Here is a 9,211-nt window from a genome sequence, read left to right as displayed (position 1 = left end):
CGTCTGAGAGAAAAATTTCACTTTTGTACAAATGCTACTTATGTAACAAAATTCAATAATTGTTTTTGTTGTATAAAATACCCAAGTTTATTATGTCACAAGAGGTTCCATTACACGATTATTTATTAGGTGATCGACATTTTAATTGAGAATCTTCTATCAATTTATTGAATTTATCCATTAATCGTTTTGTCTACAGTCTATTTGTGGAGGATATAGTATCAGCGTGGATTAATTCTCATTCTGTAACAAAATATGATTTAACACTGCTGGTAACCATAATTGCCTTCTTTACCTTAATTATGGGAAAGATGCATTTGTCACGAGTTTTTTTTATGACCAGACATACTGTACACATAATTGAGGATTCTCTTTGGGATCAACTTCAATGCAACAAATAAAGCAACATCACTCAATAACGGCAGAACACATTTCAGCTAAACTTAACAAGATTGCTTAGACTAATAGTGAGATGGTTAATAAACAAACAAATTTCAATTAGATAATGCTAATGCAATTTAAAACGAACTTAAAATTTAAAAATTTTAACATTAGGCTTATGGGACTAAAGTAGCCATATGACAGTTTTTTGTTTACAAGAAAAATGTAAACAAGAGAATCATAAGGTATTTATGAACTTTCTAGACTTTTCTTTTAAACGTTTTTAAACCATGAACCTATTTGTGTTGCCAGCTGATTAGAAACAGCCAATGTTAGAAATCAGGATTTAATAAGCGATATATATTGAACCGAACCGAAATCGATTTTTAATCCGATAATACATCACAGGTTATATTATGTTGAATTACATCGACGGTGCAGTAAGTTATTACACTTATTAATAAAACGCAGATTGAACACTGATCTAATTTAGGCATGTGGGGAAGGTAGGTCGGGGTTTATGAGTATTCGTGACTACATTAAGTGTTTTGAAGTAAGGTTAGATTAGGAAGGTAAAGTGTAGGTTATAGGTAATTGATCGAGTTGTTTATTTGTGTTGCACCAAATTAACTGATAATATTTTCCTGGTCAAAACTACCATAATGTACTTTTGGAAGAGGTATCTGAATAACAAGATGTATTAAAAACAAATCTGAATTATTATAATTTTAAACAATAAAACCAGCATTAGTACATCTATTGACTTTTTTACATTTAGTTACTTATACAAATATCAAATCACGTTTGTTCCGCTCAACTGGCTTTCACCTCTCTGAAAGCAACCCTAGTACTTAATCAAAATGGATAAAATACTAATGGCTCTATTAGGTCAACCTAAGTAACGTGCTTATTCTGAAAGAAAAAGCTAAACTTTTACGCATATACAGACTACTATTCATCGCATAAGCGTTGGAGTAAAAAAAAAAATGCTTAGAAACATTACCTCTATTATCTCTGAAACCAACGAATGTAATATAATAATTATGTAACTAAAAGAGAGATTGTGTTTTAAGCTTAAATGGTGCATATGAATGGTTTGAAAGGGAGTTTTTCAAAAGAGTTTTTTTAGCCCGAGTCATCTGTAAAACCTTCTTAAAACCGGAGTCGCTTTTAACGTTTGGATTGTTTGCCAAATTCGACAATTCTTAACGAGATCATACGTGTTTCTACACCTATACACAGACACACTCACACAGTCAGGTCCAATACAAGATCAATACAGATAAGAATACGAATTTGGAATATATGTAAATGCATTCGGAGCCTTAAAAGAAAATACACTTAATGTAACTACTGAATTTCAAATCTACCATTTTACCGAATCACAATCCTTAATGTTTTATTTGTACTTAAAATTTTACCATGATTTTACTATAGTTATGCATTAAATTATATTACACGTCACTAATAATGATAAAGAGCCTATCAGTTCATGTTAAAGTAACAAATAACTTTTAGCGGTTAATTGGTTCATGTTTGAAGGTAAATCGGGTGAAAGTCAACTCCAGAACACGGCCGACCACGTTTTGTCGCTTTTAACACGTCGCTAGGTTTGACAACTCAGAGTTATCTCTGGTAATATCTCAATTTATCGGAGTGTGAAATTTTTGAGCTCACAATTTCACAATTATGTATAAAATTCTCTCAGGTTAAGAGTTAGTCTTACTTAAATACATACACGGTTGTATCGTTGGTTTTAGTATTAGGGAGGAATGTGAAAACAAATTGCTAGCTGTATCAATCACAAATTAATTTTAATTTGTAGAATTGAAGAAGAAGCTTTGTTTATGTGGTAATGTATTGATGAATATCAATAACATGACTAGGATAGCAGAAGTTAAATATTTCAAGTGTACGCCATTTTTAGTCACCGAGCTAAAAAGTAATTAACTTCCCTATAGAAAAAGACCTTGATAGTTAATAAATATATAATAATAATAATAATAATAATAATAATAATCATCATCATCATAATTAATTCGTGACAGGGGTTTTTTTATTTTACAATTCTGAATCGACCACTTGACGGATTTTCATGATTTTTGTGTTGAAGGAATGATCATTTTGAGAAATAGGGAATGTCGAAAGCTTAGTTTAGGGTTTAGGTTTTTTAAACTTTAGGTTTTAATTTTTTTAAAGTCTATCAGCCGGCGCTAACATTCTAGACTAGCTTAACGTAACAGCTGTAAACATTTAGAGTTTTTGACAACTATTCAGCATTTGGATAAAAATTAAATGCCATACCATACTCGACTTAATTGTACTTAGTTTAATGCTATACTCATTGATACATTTATTTATTCGGTAAGAGGATGACAGATTATTTAAATTTGCAGTAAATGCTAGATGCTCTAATATATATTTTTGGAGCAGTCTTTAAAATCTTGCTTGGGTTTGTTAATTTGTTTGAACCAACAGCTGGATAAGTATAAAAATATTCCATAGAACAATGAGGTTATTATATTAAGTCTATGATTCTGCTATTAAAATAAGTAAGATTAGTTTAGATATTAGTAATTTCTATGTAGCATTAATACTTGCTACAGTAAGATCATTGAGACGTAAGTAAGAAGTAAGTAATGGTCTTACGTAAGTAAGACCATTGTTGTATTCAAATCGAGGTTCTACCCCCGAGTCTTCAAAGAAAATCCTATGCAAATTGAGAAAAGAGAAGGAAAATTTTTACATGTTTTAATTCGTCTTGGCAACTCTTTGTTTGCAATAAACGTTTGGTTGCTTGCTAGGCGCACACGAGCGATTATTTTGAGGCGACTATTTCATCGGCCGATCTGTGCATCATGTATTTGAATGGAAGCGCGCACACAGGCGATCGAGAATTGCGCCGATTTAAAAATCTGGGTTTTGCCACAGATTCGTAGGCTAGGCGATTGTCGCCCAAAAATCTGTAACGTACAGGTTGTTATCAGTCCGCGCACACGATCGACTAAAAAATCGGCCAGTCGCTTGTTGTTCTCCACATTAGTCAATGAACTTCAGTGTGAGTTGTGTTGTTTTCTTTGCTAAAAAGGCCACAGCTGTTATAATAAAAACTGAAACTTTCAACATACATTCTATAGTAATTAAAGAACTTTTTTCTGTCATCACGTAAAGTGTATAGTTTATAAAACTGTCAATTTAAAAGTCTCTGACTTACTATCGGATGAACCAAATATTTAAGTTGTCTTCTTTTTTTCTTTGGTCTAATTAGAAGAGCACAAACACAGGTTAATTCAACAAAGTCCATTTTAGGATAGCTTAAACGCACTCAAAAAAATCAATTTCTCGACTAAAAAATCGCCACGTGTGCGCCTAGACATAAATCAAGGGCGATTTATTTTTGGCCGATTTTTAAATCGGCCGATCGAAAAATCGACCGTGTGCGCCAGGCCGTTTAGGACTTTAAATATTGATGTCAAACAAGGAGATCAAGGATGATCAGGAATCACGGTTTAAAATTAAATTTAGTCCAGGCGCTGAGGGGGTTTGAGCATGAATAAGAGAGTAACGACATTTGAGTTTTGATTTACCCTAAAAATATTAAATGTATAAAGTATAGGAGCTTTTAAAATTCATTATGACACTGGTTCTGAAATGTATCTAAATATATAAAAGGCAAAGCCCTCACTGACTCACTGACTGACTGACTGACTGACTGACTGACTGACTGACTGACTCACTCACTCACTCACTCATCACTAATTCTCCCACTTCCCATTTACCTAGGAGGCTGAAATTCGGTACAATGATTCTTTGGGCATTAAATAGGAAAACTAAGTAGTTTTTTATTCTGATCGGACTCTCGGGCCCCACCCCAGTGGCTCTGGAGTTTCCCATGTTAAACTTATGATTTTCCATATTTAAAAGGAATTAATGAATCTTAACAGCTGTTTTAATTAAACAAGTTGGTTCTGTTCTATGATGTTCAATAGCTTTAAAGTTACAAGGATTACCAACAGGGTACATCACTATATATTTTTTAAATTTATAACAACAGCTAATTTGCACCAACAGCTAATTTGCAAACAAAAGGTGAGTGAGCGTAGCGAACGAACTTCAACCTGAAGGCAAGTGAGCGCAGCGAATGAGCTCCAATTTTAAGGTGAGTGAGCGTAGCGAACGAACTTCAACCAGGACGTGATTGAGGCCGATTGAGGCATGCAAATATGAATATGAAGTTAAACGGGGCAAAGCCCGCGGGTACAGCTAGTGTTACATAAAACACAAATTCATACATTCCATTATTAACCGTTTTTAGACAATAATTCCATATGACTTGGTTACTATAAATATTAAATAGCAACCCAGCAGACGCACAGGCAGCACTTGCCTATGTCTGCTGTATTTCATTAAACGATTGAATTAATTTATACAGAAATGTTTTTTTTATACTTAGTCTTAGTTTTATTTTGTAAGTATATTTTGTATAAAAAAGTATGTTTTGTTTTCTGTATGTATTATGTGGGAATAAACACATTTCATTCATTCATTCATTCATTCATTCATTCAAATGTTATATAAACAACAAATCAATCTAGTATCCACTTTTTTTAACAGTATACCCTCGGCGTTTTTCTCGTAGGGTGTCATCAGTATCTTTGAGCAATACTGTAGATAAATAATACCTTATCAAGTAAGTATTAATGCTGCTGCGTAGAAATTACTAATATCTACCAATTCTCGAAAAAATCAATACAATATATCGTAAAAAAAAATTACAGTGGGCAAACATAATTATTTAACAAAAACACTGCATTGCAGGTAACACTAGATGTTCAAGGTTGTTATCTTTCTAGAGTCGGACCAAACAAATAGATTTGGATAAAATAAGGTAAAACCGCTCTACTTGAGTGTAAAGCCATCGACAACAGACTCACATTCCTAACCAAATCCAATGGTTTTTGGCTTACCGTTCTGGAATGAATCCATTCCGAAGTAAATTTTAACACCAGATCCGTGATGGGATTGCTTAAAACCTTAAAATAAAAATTCAGCTAAGGTTAACATTTAGTCTCACAGACTTTTGGAGTACAGTATAAGCAAAGTATCATTAAACCATCGTGACATTTACTATATAAAGATTAAGTATAATATATAAATAGAAAAAATACTAATTGTTCTATTTTCGTATTCAATAAAAAGATTTATATTAGTATAGCATTTAGAAAACATTAATAATTCACCGTAACTAGGTGGCGTTCGCAAAGGCATCCACAAAATTGAGCGGAGCCATCAAGGGTTTATATTATATTGTTTTGGTCATACTGCAGTAATACCAGTCGTTTTTAATGCATGCGTTGCGGGTCTAAAAAAACATTTTTACTCTTTAGGAAGTAAAAATAGTTTTTATCCTCTATGGAGTAAAAATCAGCTGTTGTCAACTCAGTTGTAAATTACTATTGTAAACGACAGCATGTATCGAAATATGTATCAAATCGTGCTTCGTAATCATTTTAACCTACAGTCTACAGTCTCTTCCCATAGCGTTTTAGCATTGCAGATACATCAATCCATTCTCACACTCAACACGCTCACCTTTACTACTTCCTTCACCACCCCCTACGTCGTGGACCTATTTCCCTCTATTCCCATAGCATTTTAGGATTGCAGATACATTAATGTAATTGCCAAAGACAGTTCCCACACTCCACACTGCTAGTCTTTACTACTTCTTTCACCATTTTATATGTCGGGGGGATGCTTCCATCCTCTTCTCATAGCAATTCAGCATTGCAGATACATTAATCTAACTGCTACAAACGGTTTCCAGTTCCCACACTCCACACTGCTCACCTTACTACTTCCTTCACCTCTTCTTACGTCGCGGACCTTTTTCCCTCCCTTCCCATAGCATCATAGGATTGCAAATACCTTAATCTAATCGTCATACACTGTTCCCACACTCCGGACAGCTCACCTTGACTACTGCCTTCACCGCTTCATACGTCTCGGGCCTTTTCTATCCCTTCCCATAGCATTTTATGATTGCAGATACCTTAATTTAATCGTCATAAACAGTTCCCACACTCCGTACTGCTCGCCTTTACTACTTCCTTCACCACTTCCTACGTCGCGGACCTATTTCCCTCTCTTCCCATAGCATCATAGGATTGCAAATACCTTAATCTAATCGTCATAAGGAGTTCCCACACTCCGGACTGCTCGCCTTTACTACTTCCTTCATCACTTCCTACGTCGCGGACCCGTTTTCCTCCCTTCCCATAGCATTTTATGATTGCAGATACCTTAATCTAATCGTCATAAACAGTTCCCACACTCCGGACTGCTCGCCTTTACTACTTCCTTCGCCACTTCCTACGCCACGGACCCGTTTTTCTCCCTTCCCATAGCATTTTATGATTGCAGATATCTTAATCTAATCGTCATAAACAGTTCCCACACTCCGGACCGCTCGCCTTTACTACTTCCTTCACCACTTCCTACGTCACGGACCTGTTAACCTCCCTTCCCATAGCATCATAGGATTGAAAATACCTTAATATAATGGTCATAAGCAGTTCCTACACTCCGAACTGCTCGCATTTACTAATTCCTTCACCACTTCCTACGTCACGGACCTTTTTACCTCCCTTCCCATTGCATTTTATGATTGCAGATGCCTTAACCTAATCGTCATAAACAGTTCCCACACTCCGGACTGCTCGCCTTTACTACTTCGTTCGCCACTTCCTACGACACGGACCTGTTTCCCTCCCTTTCCATAGCATTTTTTGATTGCAGATACCTTAATCTAATCGTCATAAACAGTTCCCACACTCCGGACAGCTCGCCTTGACTACTTCCTTCATCACTTCCTACGTCGCGGACCCGTTTTCCTCCCTTGCCATAGCATTTTATGTTTGCAGATACCTTAATCTAATCGTCATAAACAGTTCCCACACTCCGGACCGCTCGCCTTTACTACTTCCTTCACCACTTCCTACGTCACGAACCTGTTTCCCTCCCTTCCCATAGCATCATAGGATTGGAAATACCTTAATATAATGGTCATAAGCAGTTCCTACACTCCGGACAGCTCGCCTTGACTACTTCCTTCATCACTTCCTACGTCGCGGACCCGTTTACCTCCCTTCCCTTATAATTTTTGGAATGCAGATACCTTAATCTAATCGTCATAAACAGTTTCCACACTCCAGACTGTTCACCTTTAGTACTTCCTTCACCACTGCCTACGTCGCGGACCTGTTTTCCTCCCTTCCCATAGAATTTTAGGAATGCAGATACCTAAATCTAATCGTCATAAACAGTTTCCACACTCCAGACTGCTCACCCTTACTTTCTTGCTTCCCCTACTTCCTTTAGCATTTCCTACGTCACGGACCTCAAGCTAGTGTCGCCATTTGATTATATTTATGATTCATACCGTTTTTGTTCTAATATCTGTGGAATAATGCTATCAGCTATTTCTTTATCTACTGTATTCAAAAGCCAACAGCTGATCATATGTTTTTGTTTATGTGTCAAATACTGCTTCCATAAGGATTACATTGAAACTTTGAGACCCAGTGGGGCGGATTCCTGAGAGTTATTTTTAACGCCATATAGATGTTGGCACTTGCCGATATGGTCTTTATCACCATCCAAAATTTGAAAACGATCGATTCAGCCGTCTAGGAGGAGTTTGCGTATTACGAAATGCATAAAAGTCGACGTGGTCTTTATCACCATCCAAAATTTGAAAACGATCGATTCAGCCGTCTAGGAGGAGTTTGCGTATTACGAAATGCATAAAAGTCGACGTATAAGAGCTTCGCTCGCTTCGCTCGCTCCGCTCAATTAATAAAAGTTGCAAGTTTGAGAAATATTTCCAGCTTAGGAAAATTTATAAACAATTTTTGTTAGAGTACAAGGACATTTTTATTCAATTCATACCTATATATGATTTGTATGTAACAATACACAAATTTGTTATCTATGTCTTGGTACTAACATAGCCTAACCTAACCTAACCTAACCTAATTCAACTTAAAAGAAGCTAATCCTAACAGGATTCGTGGATAATTACTCAACCTGAAAAATGAACTACATAGCAGTAGTAAATAAGTGGCAATTAATCGTGCTACAATTAACTGAGGTGCACTTACTTACACAGTAAGTGTGTGTACTTACTCTGTTACTTACTAGGCACACTTATTGTACTAAGTGACTTCCTATTAAGTCACCAATCAGCTATAATTTCGAGTTTTTTTCACATCTTTGTTTATGTATGCAATCGAATGTATAACTATGTACTCAGAAGGAATATACTAATTATTCTACTACTAATGCTTTTATGCTTTGATTGTAGATCTTCCCGTAGATCTTAGAAATGTATAGAAATTTATAGATACAATTTTACTGATAAACAACCATGTCGACAATAGAAAAAAGTACTTTTGGGTGGTATTTCATTTGTTTAGGTTTCCTAAATGACTCAAAATCATAGAATTAATGATTGCATCTATAATGAATGCTAATGCGTAGGCTACTTAAAATATGCTGTTAATGATTATGGGGGTTTTCTATGATGGTTAGTAAGTAATAGAGTTATAACTCAGGTTATAACTCCCAATATGTTAGGAAAGTTAGGTACTCTTCCTCTGATAAAAAACAACCATCCTACTTCTAGATATAGCATTGATTTTGTAGAAGCATAAGAAAATCCATGCAACCCAACAGATTTATCCAGAACGTAAATAAGCTTTACTATTTACAAAATGTATACACATATAAACCACCAGCAGAGTTTTCTGAAAAAACAAAACAACCGACG

Source organism: Macrosteles quadrilineatus, unplaced genomic scaffold (genome assembly GCF_028750875.1).
Source record: "Macrosteles quadrilineatus isolate MER2022 unplaced genomic scaffold, UCM_ALF_1.0 Scaffold_8__2_contigs__length_117827958, whole genome shotgun sequence".
Classification (NCBI taxonomy): Eukaryota; Metazoa; Arthropoda; class Insecta; order Hemiptera; family Cicadellidae; genus Macrosteles; species Macrosteles quadrilineatus.
The sequence above is the reverse complement of the archived record's forward strand: the minus strand, read 5'-3'. Positions refer to the sequence as shown.